The sequence below is a fragment of the Camelus bactrianus genome, chromosome 20, assembly GCF_048773025.1.
Source record: "Camelus bactrianus isolate YW-2024 breed Bactrian camel chromosome 20, ASM4877302v1, whole genome shotgun sequence".
NCBI lineage: Eukaryota > Metazoa > Chordata > Mammalia > Artiodactyla > Camelidae > Camelus > Camelus bactrianus.
Genome location: NC_133558.1, coordinates 45,444,878 through 45,464,864, shown reverse-complemented (window position 1 = coordinate 45,464,864; position 19,987 = coordinate 45,444,878).

The window sequence follows — 19,987 nt, the reverse complement described above, 5'->3', positions numbered from 1 at the left end:
GCATGTCTATTAGTTAGAACTCGCTCCAAGAGTATTTTCCTGTGAAAACTGCCTGAATTTTGAAACTGCCGATTGGAAAAACCTGCGAACTCTGAGTTAATATGTCTAGGTGATAATATGCCTTGTTTGGTGTTTCAAAGTTGGGTAATCCAGATGTTTACAAGTCATTAAAAATGTTTGTAGAATTTGTGATGCATGTAGCGTGTTCAGAACACGGAATATCATGGTGAGAGAAACTATGTATATTACATGTCTATTGGGAAGTACTCGCTCCAACTGAATTTTTCTGCGAAAACTGGCTCATGTTCGAAACTGGCATTTGGAATACTCTGCGTAATCAAAGAAAATGCTTCTAAGTATCAATAAGCCTTTTATCGTGTTGAAAGTTTGGTAATACACATGCAAACAAATTTGTAGTGAATATTTGTCGAATCCATTATGCAAGTAGCGTGTTCGTAACATGGAAATTCACGGCGAAGGAATCTATGTAAATTACATGTCTATTGGGTAGAATTCACTACAACAGATTTTTCCTGAGAAAACTGCCTGATTTTTGAAGCTGATGCTAGGAAAAAGCTGCGAAATTTGAGTCAATGCTTTTAGGTGTCAATATGTCTTGTATGGTGGATGAAAGTTCGGTAATCCACATGCTCAGAACACAGTTGTGAATGTTTTTTGAATTCGTGATGCATGTAGCGTGTCCGGAACACGGAATGTCATGGTAACTGAAACTTTGTAAACGACATTTCTATTGGATAAAACTCGCTCCAAGAGGATTTTTCTGTGAAAACTGCCTGATTTTCAAAACTGGCATAAGGAAAACGCTGCAGATTCTGAGTACATGTTTCTAGGTTTAAATATGCCTTGTATGGTGGATGAAAATTCGGTAATCCACATGCTAACAACTCAGAAGTGAATATTTGTCGAACCTGCGGTGCATGTAGCATGTTCGGAACACGGAATGTCATGGTGATGGAATCTATGTAATTTAAATATCTATTGGGTAGAACATGCTCCAGGAGAATTTACCTGTGAAAATTCCCTTATTTTATAAACTGCCATTAGGAAGATGCTGTGAACTCAGAATCATGTTTTCTAGGTGTAAATATACCTTGTGTGGTGGATGAATGTTCGGTAATCCAAACGCTCTCAACTCATTAAATAATGTTTGTGGAATGTGTGATGCATATAGCGTGTTCGATTCACGGAATATCATGGTAAGTGAAACTATGTAAATTACATGTCTACTGGTTAGAACCCACTCCAAGAGAATTTTTCTGTGTTAAATGCCTGATTTTTGAAACTGGCATTAGGGAAAAATGGTGAAATCAGTGTAAATGATTCTAGGTGTAAATATGCCTTGTATGGTGGATGAAAGTTTGGTAATCCACATGCTTAAAACTCATGAAAGAATGTTTGTTGAATCCGAGATGATTGTAGTGTGATCAGACCACGGAATTTCACGGCGAGGGAATCTAAGCAAATAACATGTCTATTGGGTAGAACTCGCTCCAAGAGCTTTTCCCTTCGAAAACTGCCTGATTTTCGAAACTGTCTTTAGGAAAAATGCAGCAAATACAGAGTAATTGTTTCTAGGAGTCAATATGCTTTGTATGGTGGAAGAAAGTTCTGTAATCCAAATGCTCACAACTCATTAAAGAATATTTTTCGAATCAGTGATGAATGTAGCGCGTTCGGAACACAGAATGTCACGGTGAGTGAAACTATGAAAATAACAATTCTACTGGTTAGAACTCGCTTGAATTGAATTTTTCTGCGAAAATTTCATGATTTTTGAAACTGGATTTTAGAAAAACCTGCAAAATCAGAATAAATACTTCAAGGTGTAAATATGCCTTGTATGGTGGATGAAAGTTCGGTAATCCACAAGCTCACACTCATTAAAGAACGTTTGTCGAATACATCATGCATGTAACATTCAGATTATGGAATGTCATACTGAAGGAAAAAATGTAAGTTTCATGTATATTGGGTAGAACTCGCTTGAAGAGAATTTTTCTGCAAAATGTGACTCATATCAAAACTGCCATTAGGAGAACCCTGTGAAATCTGAGAAAATGCTACTAAGTGTCAATATGCCTTGAATGGTGCATGGAAGTCCGGTAATCCACATGTTAACAAGAGTGTAGTAAATATTTTTCAAACCGTGATTCATGTAGTGCATTCAGAAAATGGAATTTTATGGTAATGAAACTATGTAAATTACAATTCTATTGGGTAGAACTAGCTAGAATAGAATTTTTTTGCGAAAACTGCTTCATTTTTGAATCTGGAGTTTGGAAAACGCTGCAAAATCTGAGAAAATTCTTCTAAGTAGAAATATACATTGTATTGTTAGGAATGTTTGATAATCCACATGCTAACAAATCTGTCGTGAATATTTGTCGAATCCGTTATGCATGAAGCATGTTTGGACCACGGAATTTCACGGGGAGGGAGGTTATGTAAATTACATTTCTATTGGTTAGAAATCACTCCAAGAGATTTTTCCTGAGAAAACTGCCTGATTTTCGAAACTGACATTAGGAAAAATCTGCGAACTCAGGTTAATAGTTTCTAGGTGTAAATATGCCTTGTGTGGTGGATGAAAGTTTGGTAATCCGAATGCTAACAACTGTGTAGTGAATATTTGTAGAATCCGAGATACATGATTCGTGTTCGGAACACAGAACATCACGGTGAGCCAATTTATGTAAATTAAATTTCTAGTGGGTAGAACTCGCTGCAAGATTTTTTTCTGCGAAATCTTCATGATTGTTGAAACTGACCTTTGGAAATCTCTGGAAAATCAGAGTAAATGCTTCTACATATCAATATCCCATATATTGTGATGGAAGTTCATAAAACCACATGCAAACAAATCTGTGGTGAATATTTGTAGAAAGCGTTATGCATGTAGTTTGATAGTAACACGAAAATTCCCAGGATTGAATCTATGTAAATTATATGTCTATTGGGTAGAACTCACTCGAACTCATTTTTTCCTGAGAAAACTGCCTGATTTTCAAAACTGGCATTAGGAAAAACTGCAAAATCCGAGTTCATGTTTCTAGGTGTAAATATGCCTTCTATAGAGGATGAAAGTTTGGTAATCTAAATGTTCACAACTCATTAGAGAATGTTGAAATCTTGATGAATATAGCGTCTTCAGAACACAGAATGTCACGGTGAGAGATACTATCTAAATTACAATTCATTTGGGTAGAACCCACTTGAAGAGTATTTATCTGCGAAAACTTCATGATTTTCAAAACTGATTTTAGGAAAAAGCTGCGAAATAAGAGTAAATACTACTAGGTGTAAATATCCCTATTACGGTGGATGAAAGTTTGGTAATCCACATGTTCACAACTCAGTAAGAATATTTATCAAATCCGCGATGCATGTAGTGTGTTCTGAACATGGAATGTCATGGTAAGTGAAACTATTTTAAATTCATGTCTATTGCATAGAAATCTCTCCAAGAGTATTTTTCTGTCAAAAGTGCCTGTCCTTTACAATTGGCATTAGAACAAAGCTGCAAACACAGAGAAAAGGATTCTAGGTGTTAATATGTCTTGTACGGTGGATGAAAGTTCGGTAATACACATGTTCACAACTCATTAAAGAATGTTTGTCGAATCCGTGATCTATGTAGCGTATTCGGAACACAGAATACCATGGTGATAGAAACTTTGTAAATTAAATGTCTATTGGGTAGAATTCGCTCCAAGAGCATTTTTCTGTGAAATCTGCAAGATTTTAGAACATGACGTTAGGAGAAATCTACTAAATCAAAATAAATTTTATATTTATATATATGCCTTGTATGTTGAATGAAATTTTGGTAATACACATGTTCGCAACTCATTAAAGAATGTTTGTCAAACAAGTGATGCATGTGTAGCGTGTTCAGAACCCGGAATATCACAGGGAGGGAAACAATGTAAATAACATGTCTATTGAGAAGAACTCACTCCAACAGTATTTTTCTGCGAAAACTGCATGATTTTAGAAACTGAAATTTGGACAAATCTAATAATACAGAATAAAACTTTCTATGTATAAATATGCATTCTAATGTGGATGAAAGTTCGGTAATACACATGACCAGAACTCATTAAACAAAGTTGGTCGAATCCTTGATGCATGTAACGTGTTCAGAATTCGGAATGTCACGGTGAATGAAACTAGGTAAATTACATATCTTTTGGGTAGAAATCGCTCCAAGAGCATTTTTCTGCCAAATCTGCCTCATTTTCAAAACTGGGATTAAAACTAACCTGTGAAATCTGAGAAAATTCTTCAAAGTGTCAGTAAGCCTGGTATGGTGGATGAAAGTGCTGTAATCCACAGGCTAACAACTCTGTAGTGAATATTTGTCGAATCCGAGATGCATGTAGCATGTTCAGAACACGGAATTTCACGGTGTGTGAATCCATGTAAATTACAGGTCTATTGGTTAGAACCCGCTCCAAGAGGTTTTTGCCATGAAATCTGCCTCATTTTCGAAACTGGCATTTGGAAAGCTCTGTGAAATCAGAGAAAATTCTTCTAAGCATCAATATGCCTTTATTGTGATGAAAGTCCTATAATCCACATGCAAACAACTCTGTAGTGTATTTTTGTCAAATCCTTTCTGCATGTAGCGTGTACAAAACACGAAATTTCACAGTGGGGAATCTATGTAATTTACATATCTATTGGGTAGAACACTCTCCAACAGTTTGTTACTTTGAAAACTGCCTGATTTTGGAAACTGGCGTAAGGAAAAATCTGCCGAAATCAGAATAATAGTTTCTAGGTGTAAATATGCCTTGTATGGTGGTTGAAAGTTTGGTAATCCACATGCTAACAGCTCTGTAGTGAATGTTTGTCGAATCCGAGATACATGAAGCGTGTTCGGAACACATAATATCACGGTGGGCGAATCGATGAAAATTACATTTCTATTGGGTAGAACTCGCTCCAAGAGATTTTTCCTACGAAATCTGCTTCATTTTCATAACTGGCATTTGGAAATCTCTGCAAAATCAAAGAAAATGCTTCTAAGTAACTATATGCATTGTATTGTGATGGAAATTCGTAAAACCACATGCAAACAAATCTGTTGTGTATATTTGTAGAAAGCGTTATGCATGTAGAGTGATAGTAACACAGAAATTCCCGGGGATGGAATCTATGTAAGTTACATGTCTATTGGATAGAACTCGCTCGAACACATTTTTCCTGAGAAAACTGCCTGATTTTCAAAAGTGGCATTAGGAAAAACTGCCAAATCAGATTTCATGTTTCTATGTGAAATTATGCCATGTATGTTGGATGAAAGTTCGGTAATCCACATGCTCACACTCATTAAAGAATGTTTGTCGAATACGTCATGCATGTAACATTCAGAATATGGAATGTCATACTGAAGGAAAAAATGTAAGTTTCATGTATATTGGGTAGAACTCGCTTGAAGAGAATTTTTCTGCAAAATGTGACTCATATCAAAACTGCCATTAGGAGAACCCTGTGAAATCTGTGAAAATGCTACTAAGTGTCAATATGCCTTGAATGGTGCATGGAAGTCCGGTAATCCACATGTTAACAAGAGTGTAGTAAATATTTTTCAAACCGTGATTCATGTAGTGCATTCAGAAAATGGAATTTTATGGTAATGAAACTATGTAAATTACAATTCTATTGGGTAGAACTAGCTAGAATAGAATTTTTTTGCGAAAACTGCTTCATCTTTGAATCTGGAGTTTGGAAAACGCTGCAAAATCTGAGAAAATTCTTCTAAGTAGAAATATACATTGTATTGTTAGGAATGTTTGATAATCCACATGCTAACAAATCTGTCGTGAATATTTGTCGAATCCGTTATGCATGAAGCATGTTTGGACCACGGAATTTCACGGCGAGGGAGGTTATGTAAATTACATTTCTATTGGTTAGAAATCACTCCAAGAGATTTTTCCTGAGAAAACTGCCTGATTTTCGAAACTGACATTAGGAAAAATCTGCGAACTCAGGTTAATAGTTTCTAGGTGTAAATATGCCTTGTGTGGTGGATGAAAGTTTGGTAATCCGAATGCTAACAACTGTGTATTGAATATTTGTAGAATCCGAGATACATGATTCGTGTTCGGAACACAGAACATCACGGTGAGCCAATTTATGTAAATTAAATTTCTAGTGGGTAGAACTCGCTGCAAGATTTTTTTCTGCGAAATCTTCATGATTGTTGAAACTGACCTTTGGAAATCTCTGGAAAATCAGAGTAAATGCTTCTACATATCAATATCCCATATATTGTGATGGAAGTTCATAAAACCACATGCAAACAAATCTGTGGTGAATATTTGTAGAAAGCGTTATGCATGTAGTTTGATAGTAACACAAAAATTCCCAGGATTGAATCTATGTAAATTATATGTCTATTGGGTAGAACTCACTCGAACTCATTTTTTCCTGAGAAAACTGCCTGATTTTCAAAACTGGCATTAGGAAAAACTGCAAAATCCGAGTTCATGTTTCTAGGTGTAAATATGCCTTCTATAGAGGATGAAAGTTTGGTAATCTAAATGTTCACAACTCATTAGAGAATGTTGAAATCTTCATGAATATAGCGTCTTCAGAACACAGAATGTCACGGTGAGAGATACTATCTAAATTACAATTCATTTGGGTAGAACCCACTTGAAGAGTATTTATCTGCGAAAACTTCATGATTTTCAAAACTGATGTTAGGAAAAAGCTGCGAAATAAGAGTAAATACTACTAGGTGTAAATATCCCTATTACGGTGGATGAAAGTTTGGTAATCCACATGTTCACAACTCAGTAAGAATATTTATCAAATCCGCGATGCATGTAGTGTGTTCTGAACATGGAATGTCATGGTAAGTGAAACTATTTTAAATTCATGTCTATTGCATAGAAATCGCTCCAAGAGTATTTTTCTGTCAAAAGTGCCTGTCCTTTACAATTGGCATTAGAACAAAGCTGCAAACACAGAGAAAAGGATTCTAGGTGTTAATATGTCTTGTACGGTGGATGAAAGTTCGGTAATACACATGTTCACAACTCATTAAAGAATGTTTGTCGAATCCGTGATCTATGTAGCGTATTCGGAACACAGAATACCATGGTGATAGAAACTTTGTAAATTAAATGTCTATTGGGTAGAATTCGCTCCAAGAGCATTTTTCTGTGAAATCTGCAAGATTTTAGAACATGACGTTAGGAGAAATCTACTAAATCAAAATAAATTTTATATTTATATATATGCCTTGTATGTTGAATGAAATTTTGGTAATACACATGTTCGCAACTCATTAAAGAATGTTTGTCAAACAAGTGATGCATGTGTAGCGTGTTCAGAACCCGGAATATCACAGGGAGGGAAACAATGTAAATAACATGTCTATTGAGAAGAACTCACTCCAACAGTATTTTTCTGCGAAAACTGCATGATTTTAGAAACTGAAATTTGGACAAATCTAATAATACAGAATAAAACTTTCTATGTATAAATATGCATTCTAATGTGGATGAAAGTTCGGTAATACACATGACCACAACTCATTAAACAAAGTTGGTCGAATCCTTGATGCATGTAACGTGTTCAGAATTCGGAATGTCACGGTGAATGAAACTAGGTAAATTACATATCTTTTGGGTAGAAATCGCTCCAAGAGCATTTTTCTGCCAAATCTGCCTCATTTTCAAAACTGGGATTAAAACTAACCTGTGAAATCTGAGAAAATTCTTCAAAGTGTCAGTAAGCCTGGTATGGTGGATGAAAGTGCTGTAATCCACAGGCTAACAACTCTGTAGTGAATATTTGTCGAATCCGAGATGCATGTAGCATGTTCAGAACACGGAATTTCACGGTGTGTGAATCCATGTAAATTACAGGTCTATTGGTTAGAACCCGCTCCAAGAGGTTTTTGCCATGAAATCTGCCTCATTTTCGAAACTGGCATTTGGAAAGCTCTGTGAAATCAGAGAAAATTCTTCTAAGCATCAATATGCCTTTATTGTGATGAAAGTCCTGTAATCCACATGCAAACAACTCTGTAGTGTATTTTTGTCAAATCCTTTCTGCATGTAGCGTGTACAAAACACGAAATTTCACAGTGGGGAATCTATGTAATTTACATATCTATTGGGTAGAACACTCTCCAACAGTTTGTTACTTTGAAAACTGCCTGATTTTGGAAACTGGTGTAAGGAAAAATCTGCCGAAATCAGAATAATAGTTTCTAGGTGTAAATATGCCTTGTATGGTGGTTGAAAGTTTGGTAATCCACATGCTAACAGCTCTGTAGTGAATGTTTGTCGAATCCGAGATACATGAAGCGTGTTCGGAACACATAATATCACGGTGGGCGAATCGATGAAAATTACATTTCTATTGGGTAGAACTCGCTCCAAGAGATTTTTCCTACGAAATCTGCTTCATTTTCATAACTGGCATTTGGAAATCTCTGCAAAATCAAAGAAAATGCTTCTAAGTAACTATATGCATTGTATTGTGATGGAAATTCGTAAAACCACATGCAAACAAATCTGTTGTGTATATTTGTAGAAAGCGTTATGCATGTAGAGTGATAGTAACACAGAAATTCCCGGGGATGGAATCTATGTAAGTTACATGTCTATTGGATAGAACTCGCTCGAACACATTTTTCCTGAGAAAACTGCCTGATTTTCAAAAGTGGCATTAGGAAAAACTGCCAAATCAGATTTCATGTTTCTATGTGAAATTATGCCATGTATGTTGGATGAAAGTTCGGTAATCTACATGTTCACAACTCATTGGAGAAAGTTTGTTGAAACCTTGATGCATGTAACGTGTTAGGAAAACGGAATGTCACTGTGAGGGAAACTATGTAAATTACATTTCTATTGGGAAGTACTCGCTCCACGAGGATTTTTCTGCGTATGTGCCTCATTTACAAAACTGGCGTTAGGAAAACCTTTTGAAGTATGAGGAAATGCTTCTAAGTGTCAATATGGCTTTTACGGTGGATGAAAGTTCAGTAATCATCATGCTAACAACTCTGTAGTGAATATTTGTAGAATGCGTGATGCATGTACCTTTTTCGGAATACGGATTTTCACGATGACATGTTGTATGTAAATTGCATGTCTATTAGTTAGAACTCGCTCCAAGAGTATTTTCCTGTGAAAACTGCCTGAATTTTGAAACTGCCGATTGGAAAAACCTGCGAACTCTGAGTTAATATGTCTAGGTGATAATATGCCTTGTTTGGTGTTTCAAAGTTGGGTAATCCAGATGTTTACAAGTCATTAAAAATGTTTGTAGAATTTGTGATGCATGTAGCGTGTTCAGAACATGGAATATCATGGTGAGAGAAACTATGTATATTACATGTCTATTGGGAAGTACTCGCTCCAACTGAATTTTTCTGCGAAAACTGGCTCATGTTCGAAACTGGCATTTGGAATACTCTGCGTAATCAAAGAAAATGCTTCTAAGTATCAATAAGCCTTTTATCGTGTTGAAAGTTTGGTAATACACATGCAAACAAATTTGTAGTGAATATTTGTCGAATCCATTATGCAAGTAGCGTGTTCGTAACATGGAAATTCACGGCGAAGGAATCTATGTAAATTACATGTCTATTGGGTAGAATTCACTACAACAGATTTTTCCTGAGAAAACTGCCTGATTTTTGAAGCTGATGCTAGGAAAAAGCTGCGAAATTTGAGTCAATGCTTTTAGGTGTCAATATGTCTTGTATGGTGGATGAAAGTTCGGTAATCCACATGCTCAGAACACAGTTGTGAATGTTTTTTGAATTCGTGATGCATGTAGCGTGTCCAGAACACGGAATGTCATGGTAACTGAAACTTTGTAAACGACATTTCTATTGGATAAAACTCGCTCCAAGAGGATTTTTCTGTGAAAACTGCCTGATTTTCCAAACTGGCATAAGGAAAACGCTGCAGATTCTGAGTACATGTTTCTAGGTTTAAATATGCCTTGTATGGTGGATGAAAATTCGGTAATCCACATGCTAACAACTCAGAAGTGAATATTTGTCGAACCTGTGGTGCATGTAGCATGTTCGGAACACGGAATGTCATGGTGATGGAATCTATGTAATTTAAATATCTATTGGGTAGAACATGCTCCAGGAGAATTTACCTGTGAAAATTCCCTTATTTTATAAACTGCCATTAGGAAGATGCTGTGAACTCAGAATCATGTTTTCTAAGTGTAAATATACCTTGTGTGGTGGATGAATGTTCGGTAATCCAAACGCTCTCAACTCATTAAATAATGTTAGTGGAATGTGTGATGCATATAGCGTGTTCGATTCACGGAATATCATGGTAAGTGAAACTATGTAAATTACATGTGTACTGGTTAGAACCCACTCCAAGAGAATTTTTCTGTGTTAAATGCCTGATTTTTGAAACTGGCATTAGGGAAAAATGGTGAAATCAGTGTAAATGATTCTAGGTGTAAATATGCCTTGTATGGTGGATGAAAGTTTGGTAATCCACATGCTTAAAACTCATGAAAGAATGTTTGTTGAATCCGAGATGATTGTAGTGTGATCAGAACACGGAATTTCACGGCGAGGGAATGTAAGCAAATAACATGTCTATTGGGTAGAACTCGCTCCAAGAGCTTTTCCCTTCGAAAACTGCCTGATTTTCGAAACTGTCTTTAGGAAAAATGCAGCAAACACAGAGTAATTTTTTCTAGGAGTCAATATGCTTTGTATGGTGGAAGAAAGTTCTGTAATCCAAATGCTCACAACTCATTAAAGAATATTTTTCGAATCAGTGATGAATGTAGCGCGTTCGGAACACAGAATGTCACGGTGAGTGAAACTATGAAAATAACAATTCTACTGGTTAGAACTCGCTTGAATTGAATTTTTCTGCGAAAATTTCATGATTTTTGAAACTGGATTTTAGAAAAACCTGCAAAATCAGAATAAATACTTCAAGGTGTAAATATGCCTTGTATGGTGGATGAAAGTTCGGTAATCCACAAGCTCACACTCATTAAAGAAAGTTTGTCGAATACATCATGCATGTAACATTCAGAATATGGAATGTCATACTGAAGGAAAAAATGTAAGTTTCATGTATATTGGGTAGAACTCGCTTGAAGAGAATTTTTCTGCAAAATGTGACTCATATCAAAACTGCCATTAAGAGAACCCTGTGAAATCTGAGAAAATGCTACTAAGTGTCAATATGCCTTGAATGGTGCATGGAAGTCCGGTAATCCACATGTTAACAAGAGTGTAGTAAATATTTTTCAAACAGTGATTCATGTAGTGCATTCAGAAAATGGAATTTTATGGTAATGAAACTATGTAAATTACAATTCTCTTGGGTAGAACTAGCTAGAATAGAATTTTTTTGCGAAAACTGCTTCATTTTTGAATCTGGAGTTTGGAAAACGCTGCAAAATCTGAGAAAATTCTTCTAAGTAGAAATATACATTGTATTGTTAGGAATGTTTGATAATCCACATGCTGACAAATCTGTCGTGAATATTTGTCGAATCCGTTATGCATGAAGCATTTTTGGACCACGGAATTTCACGGCAAGGGAGGTTATGTAAATTACATTTCTATTGGTTAGAAATCACTCCAAGAGATTTTTCCTGAGAAAACTGCCTGATTTTCGAAACTGACATTAGGAAAAATCTGCGAACTCAGGTTAATAGTTTCTAGGTGTAAATATGCCTTGTGTGGTGGATGAAAGTTTGGTAATCCGAATGCTAACAACTGTGTAGTGAATATTTGTAGAATCCGAGATACATGATTCGTGTTCGGAACACAGAACATCACGGTGAGCCAATTTATGTAAATTAAATTTCTAGTGGGTAGAACTCGCTGCAAGATTTTTTTCTGCGAAATCTTCATGATTGTTGAAACTGACCTTTGGAAATCTCTGGAAAATCAGAGTAAATGCTTCTACGTATCAATATCCCATATATTGTGATGGAAGTTCATAAAACCACATGCAAACAAATCTGTGGTGAATATTTGTAGAAAGCGTTATGCATGTAGTTTGATAGTAACACGAAAATTCCCAGGATTGAATCTATGTAAATTATATGTCTATTGGGTAGAACTCACTCGAACTCATTTTTTCCTGAGAAAACTGCCTGATTTTCAAAACTGGCATTAGGAAAAACTGCAAAATCCGAGTTCATGTTTCTAGGTGTAAATATGCCTTCTATAGAGGATGAAAGTTTGGTAATCTAAATGTTCACAACTCATTAGAGAATGTTGAAATCTTGATGAATATAGTGTCTTCAGAACACAGAATGTCACGGTGAGAGATACTATCTAAATTACAATTCATTTGGGTAGAACCCACTTGAAGAGTATTTATCTGCGAAAACTTCATGATTTTCAAAACTGATGTTAGGAAAAAGCTGCGAAATAAGAGTAAATACTACTAGGTGTAAATATCCCTATTACGGTGGATGAAAGTTTGGTAATCCACATGTTCACAACTCAGTAAGAATATTTATCAAATCCGCGATGCATGTAGTGTGTTCTGAACATGGAATGTCATGGTAAGTGAAACTATTTTAAATTCATGTCTATTGCATAGAAATCGCTCCAAGAGTATTTTTCTGTCAAAAGTGCCTGTCCTTTACAATTGGCATTAGAACAAAGCTGCAAACACAGAGAAAAGGATTCTAGGTGTTAATATGTCTTGTACGGTGGATGAAAGTTCGGTAATACACATGTTCACAACTCATTAAAGAATGTTTGTCGAATCCGTGATCTATGTAGCGTATTCGGAACACAGAATACCATGGTGATAGAAACTTTGTAAATTAAATGTCTATTGGGTAGAATTCGCTCCAAGAGCATTTTTCTGTGAAATCTGCAAGATTTTAGAACATGACGTTAGGAGAAATCTACTAAATCAAAATAAATTTTATATTTATATATATGCCTTGTATGTTGAATGAAATTTTGGTAATACACATGTTCGCAACTCATTAAAGAATGTTTGTCAAACAAGTGATGCATGTGTAGCGTGTTCAGAACCCGGAATATCACAGGGAGGGAAACAATGTAAATAACATGTCTATTGAGAAGAACTCACTCCAACAGTATTTTTCTGCGAAAACTGCATGATTTTAGAAACTGAAATTTGGACAAATCTAATAATACAGAATAAAACTTTCTATGTATAAATATGCATTCTAATGTGGATGAAAGTTCGGTAATACACATGACCACAACTCATTAAACAAAGTTGGTCGAATCCTTGATGCATGTAACGTGTTCAGAATTCGGAATGTCACGGTGAATGAAACTAGGTAAATTACATATCTTTTGGGTAGAAATCGCTCCAAGAGCATTTTTCTGCCAAATCTGCCTCATTTTCAAAACTGGGATTAAAACTAACCTGTGAAATCTGAGAAAATTCTTCAAAGTGTCAGTAAGCCTGGTATGGTGGATGAAAGTGCTGTAATCCACAGGCTAACAACTCTGTAGTGAATATTTGTCGAATCCGAGATGCATGTAGCATGTTCAGAACACGGAATTTCACGGTGTGTGAATCCATGTAAATTACAGGTCTATTGGTTAGAACCCGCTCCAAGAGGTTTTTGCCATGAAATCTGCCTCATTTTCGAAACTGGCATTTGGAAAGCTCTGTGAAATCAGAGAAAATTCTTCTAAGCATCAATATGCCTTTATTGTGATGAAAGTCCTGTAATCCACATGCAAACAACTCTGTAGTGTATTTTTGTCAAATCCTTTCTGCATGTAGCGTGTACAAAACACGAAATTTCACAGTGGGGAATCTATGTAATTTACATATCTATTGGGTAGAACACTCTCCAACAGTTTGTTACTTTGAAAACTGCCTGATTTTGGAAACTGGTGTAAGGAAAAATCTGCCGAAATCAGAATAATAGTTTCTAGGTGTAAATATGCCTTGTATGGTGGTTGAAAGTTTGGTAATCCACATGCTAACAGCTCTGTAGTGAATGTTTGTCGAATCCGAGATACATGAAGCGTGTTCGGAACACATAATATCACGGTGGGCGAATCGATGAAAATTACATTTCTATTGGGTAGAACTCGCTCCAAGAGATTTTTCCTACGAAATCTGCTTCATTTTCATAACTGGCATTTGGAAATCTCTGCAAAATCAAAGAAAATGCTTCTAAGTAACTATATGCATTGTATTGTGATGGAAATTCGTAAAACCACATGCAAACAAATCTGTTGTGTATATTTGTAGAAAGCGTTATGCATGTAGAGTGATAGTAACACAGAAATTCCCGGGGATGGAATCTATGTAAGTTACATGTCTATTGGATAGAACTCGCTCGAACACATTTTTCCTGAGAAAACTGCCTGATTTTCAAAAGTGGCATTAGGAAAAACTGCCAAATCAGATTTCATGTTTCTATGTGAAATTATGCCATGTATGTTGGATGAAAGTTCGGTAATCCACATGCTCACACTCATTAAAGAATGTTTGTCGAATACGTCATGCATGTAACATTCAGAATATGGAATGTCATACTGAAGGAAAAAATGTAAGTTTCATGTATATTGGGTAGAACTCGCTTGAAGAGAATTTTTCTGCAAAATGTGACTCATATCAAAACTGCCATTAGGAGAACCCTGTGAAATCTGAGAAAATGCTACTAAGTGTCAATATGCCTTGAATGGTGCATGGAAGTCCGGTAATCCACATGTTAACAAGAGTGTAGTAAATATTTTTCAAACCGTGATTCATGTAGTGCATTCAGAAAATGGAATTTTATGGTAATGAAACTATGTAAATTACAATTCTATTGGGTAGAACTAGCTAGAATAGAATTTTTTTGCGAAAACTGCTTCATCTTTGAATCTGGAGTTTGGAAAACGCTGCAAAATCTGAGAAAATTCTTCTAAGTAGAAATATACATTGTATTGTTAGGAATGTTTGATAATCCACATGCTAACAAATCTGTCGTGAATATTTGTCGAATCCGTTATGCATGAAGCATGTTTGGACCACGGAATTTCACGGGGAGGGAGGTTATGTAAATTACATTTCTATTGGTTAGAAATCACTCCAAGAGATTTTTCCTGAGAAAACTGCCTGATTTTCGAAACTGACATTAGGAAAAATCTGCGAACTCAGGTTAATAGTTTCTAGGTGTAAATATGCCTTGTGTGGTGGATGAAAGTTTGGTAATCCGAATGCTAACAACTGTGTATTGAATATTTGTAGAATCCGAGATACATGATTCGTGTTCGGAACACAGAACATCACGGTGAGCCAATTTATGTAAATTAAATTTCTAGTGGGTAGAACTCGCTGCAAGATTTTTTTCTGCGAAATCTTCATGATTGTTGAAACTGACCTTTGGAAATCTCTGGAAAATCAGAGTAAATGCTTCTACATATCAATATCCCATTTATTGTGATGGAAGTTCATAAAACCACATGCAAACAAATCTGTGGTGAATATTTGTAGAAAGCGTTATGCATGTAGTTTGATAGTAACACGAAAATTCCCAGGATTGAATCTATGTAAATTATATGTCTATTGGGTAGAACTCACTCGAACTCATTTTTTCCTGAGAAAACTGCCTGATTTTCAAAACTGGCATTAGGAAAAACTGCAAAATCCGAGTTCATGTTTCTAGGTGTAAATATGCCTTCTATAGAGGATGAAAGTTTGGTAATCTAAATGTTCACAACTCATTAGAGAATGTTGAAATCTTCATGAATATAGCGTCTTCAGAACACAGAATGTCACGGTGAGAGATACTATCTAAATTACAATTCATTTGGGTAGAACCCACTTGAAGAGTATTTATCTGCGAAAACTTCATGATTTTCAAAACTGATGTTAGGAAAAAGCTGCGAAATAAGAGTAAATACTACTAGGTGTAAATATCCCTATTACGGTGGATGAAAGTTTGGTAATCCACATGTTCACAACTCAGTAAGAATATTTATCAAATCCGCGATGCATGTAGTGTGTTCTGAACATGGAATGTCATGGTAAGTGAAACTATTTTAAATTCATGTCTATTGCATAGAAATCTCTCCAAGAGTATTTTTCTGTCAAAAGTGCCTGTCCTTTACAATTGGCATTAGAACAAAGCTGCAAACACAGAGAAAAGGATTCTAGGTGTTAATATGTCTTGTACGGTGGATGAAAGTTCGGTAATACACATGTTCACAACTCATTAAAGAATGTTTGTCGAATCCGTGATCTATGTAGCGTATTCGGAACACAGAATACCATGGTGATAGAAACTTTGTAAATTAAATGTCTATTGGGTAGAATTCGCTCCAAGAGCATTTTTCTGTGAAATCTGCAAGATTTTAGAACATGACGTTAGGAGAAATCTACTAAATCAAAATAAATTTTATATTTATATATATGCCTTGTATGTTGAATGAAATTTTGGTAATACACATGTTCGCAACTCATTAAAGAATGTTTGTCAAACAAGTGATGCATGTGTAGCGTGTTCAGAACCCGGAATATCACAGGGAGGGAAACAATGTAAATAACATGTCTATTGAGAAGAACTCACTCCAACAGTATTTTTCTGCGAAAACTGCATGATTTTAGAAACTGAAATTTGGACAAATCTAATAATACAGAATAAAACTTTCTATGTATAAATATGCATTCTAATGTGGATGAAAGTTCGGTAATACACATGACCACAACTCATTAAACAAAGTTGGTCGAATCCTTGATGCATGTAACGTGTTCAGAATTCGGAATGTCACGGTGAATGAAACTAGGTAAATTACATATCTTTTGGGTAGAAATCGCTCCAAGAGCATTTTTCTGCCAAATCTGCCTCATTTTCAAAACTGGGATTAAAACTAACCTGTGAAATCTGAGAAAATTCTTCAAAGTGTCAGTAAGCCTGGTATGGTGGATGAAAGTGCTGTAATCCACAGGCTAACAACTCTGTAGTGAATATTTGTCGAATCCGAGATGCATGTAGCATGTTCAGAACACGGAATTTCACGGTGTGTGAATCCATGTAAATTACAGGTCTATTGGTTAGAACCCGCTCCAAGAGGTTTTTGCCATGAAATCTGCCTCATTTTCGAAACTGGCATTTGGAAAGCTCTGTGAAATCAGAGAAAATTCTTCTAAGCATCAATATGCCTTTATTGTGATGAAAGTCCTGTAATCCACATGCAAACAACTCTGTAGTGTATTTTTGTCAAATCCTTTCTGCATGTAGCGTGTACAAAACACGAAATTTCACAGTGGGGAATCTATGTAATTTACATATCTATTGGGTAGAACACTCTCCAACAGTTTGTTACTTTGAAAACTGCCTGATTTTGGAAACTGGCGTAAGGAAAAATCTGCCGAAATCAGAATAATAGTTTCTAGGTGTAAATATGCCTTGTATGGTGGTTGAAAGTTTGGTAATCCACATGCTAACAGCTCTGTAGTGAATGTTTGTCGAATCCGAGATACATGAAGCGTGTTCGGAACACATAATATCACGGTGGGCGAATCGATGAAAATTACATTTCTATTGGGTAGAACTCGCTCCAAGAGATTTTTCCTACGAAATCTGCTTCATTTTCATAACTGGCATTTGGAAATCTCTGCAAAATCAAAGAAAATGCTTCTAAGTAACTATATGCATTGTATTGTGATGGAAATTCGTAAAACCACATGCAAACAAATCTGTTGTGTATATTTGTAGAAAGCGTTATGCATGTAGAGTGATAGTAACACAGAAATTCCCGGGGATGGAATCTATGTAAGTTACATGTCTATTGGATAGAACTCGCTCGAACACATTTTTCCTGAGAAAACTGCCTGATTTTCAAAAGTGGCATTAGGAAAAACTGCCAAATCAGATTTCATGTTTCTATGTGAAATTATGCCATGTATGTTGGATGAAAGTTCGGTAATCTACATGTTCACAACTCATTGGAGAAAGTTTGTTGAAACCTTGATGCATGTAACGTGTTAGGAAAACGGAATGTCACTGTGAGGGAAACTATGTAAATTACATTTCTATTGGGAAGTACTCGCTCCACGAGGATTTTTCTGCGTATGTGCCTCATTTACAAAACTGGCGTTAGGAAAACCTTTTGAAGTATGAGGAAATGCTTCTAAGTGTCAATATGGCTTTTACGGTGGATGAAAGTTCAGTAATCATCATGCTAACAACTCTGTAGTGAATATTTGTAGAATGCGTGATGCATGTACCTTTTTCGGAATACGGATTTTCACGATGACATGTTGTATGTAAATTGCATGTCTATTAGTTAGAACTCGCTCCAAGAGTATTTTCCTGTGAAAACTGCCTGAATTTTGAAACTGCCGATTGGAAAAACCTGCGAACTCTGAGTTAATATGTCTAGGTGATAATATGCCTTGTTTGGTGTTTCAAAGTTGGGTAATCCAGATGTTTACAAGTCATTAAAAATGTTTGTAGAATTTGTGATGCATGTAGCGTGTTCAGAACATGGAATATCATGGTGAGAGAAACTATGTATATTACATGTCTATTGGGAAGTACTCGCTCCAACTGAATTTTTCTGCGAAAACTGGCTCATGTTCGAAACTGGCATTTGGAATACTCTGCGTAATCAAAGAAAATGCTTCTAAGTATCAATAAGCCTTTTATCGTGTTGAAAGTTTGGTAATACACATGCAAACAAATTTGTAGTGAATATTTGTCGAATCCATTATGCAAGTAGCGTGTTCGTAACATGGAAATTCACGGCGAAGGAATCTATGTAAATTACATGTCTATTGGGTAGAATTCACTACAACAGATTTTTCCTGAGAAAACTGCCTGATTTTTGAAGCTGATGCTAGGAAAAAGCTGCGAAATTTGAGTCAATGCTTTTAGGTGTCAATATGTCTTGTATGGTGGATGAAAGTTCGGTAATCCACATGCTCAGAACACAGTTGTGAATGTTTTTTGAATTCGTGATGCATGTAGCGTGTCCAGAACACGGAATGTCATGGTAACTGAAACTTTGTAAACGACATTTCTATTGGATAAAACTCGCTCCAAGAGGATTTTTCTGTGAAAACTGCCTGATTTTCCAAACTGGCATAAGGAAAACGCTGCAGATTCTGAGTACATGTTTCTAGGTTTAAATATGCCTTGTATGGTGGATGAAAATTCGGTAATCCACATGCTAACAACTCAGAAGTGAATATTTGTCGAACCTGTGGTGCATGTAGCATGTTCGGAACACGGAATGTCATGGTGATGGAATCTATGTAATTTAAATATCTATTGGGTAGAACATGCTCCAGGAGAATTTACCTGTGAAAATTCCCTTATTTTATAAACTGCCATTAGGAAGATGCTGTGAACTCAGAATCATGTTTTCTAAGTGTAAATATACCTTGTGTGGTGGATGAATGTTCGGTAATCCAAACGCTCTCAACTCATTAAATAATGTTAGTGGAATGTGTGATGCATATAGCGTGTTCGATTCACGGAATATCATGGTAAGTGAAACTATGTAAATTACATGTGTACTGGTTAGAACCCACTCCAAGAGAATTTTTCTGTGTTAAATGCCTGATTTTTGAAACTGGCATTAGGGAAAAATGGTGAAATCAGTGTAAATGATTCTAGGTGTAAATATGCCTTGTATGGTGGATGAAAGTTTGGTAATCCACATGCTTAAAACTCATGAAAGAATGTTTGTTGAATCCGAGATGATTGTAGTGTGATCAGAACACGGAATTTCACGGCGAGGGAATGTAAGCAAATAACATGTCTATTGGGTAGAACTCGCTCCAAGAGCTTTTCCCTTCGAAAACTGCCTGATTTTCGAAACTGTCTTTAGGAAAAATGCAGCAAACACAGAGTAATTTTTTCTAGGAGTCAATATGCTTTGTATGGTGGAAGAAAGTTCTGTAATCCAAATGCTCACAACTCATTAAAGAATATTTTTCGAATCAGTGATGAATGTAGCGCGTTCGGAACACAGAATGTC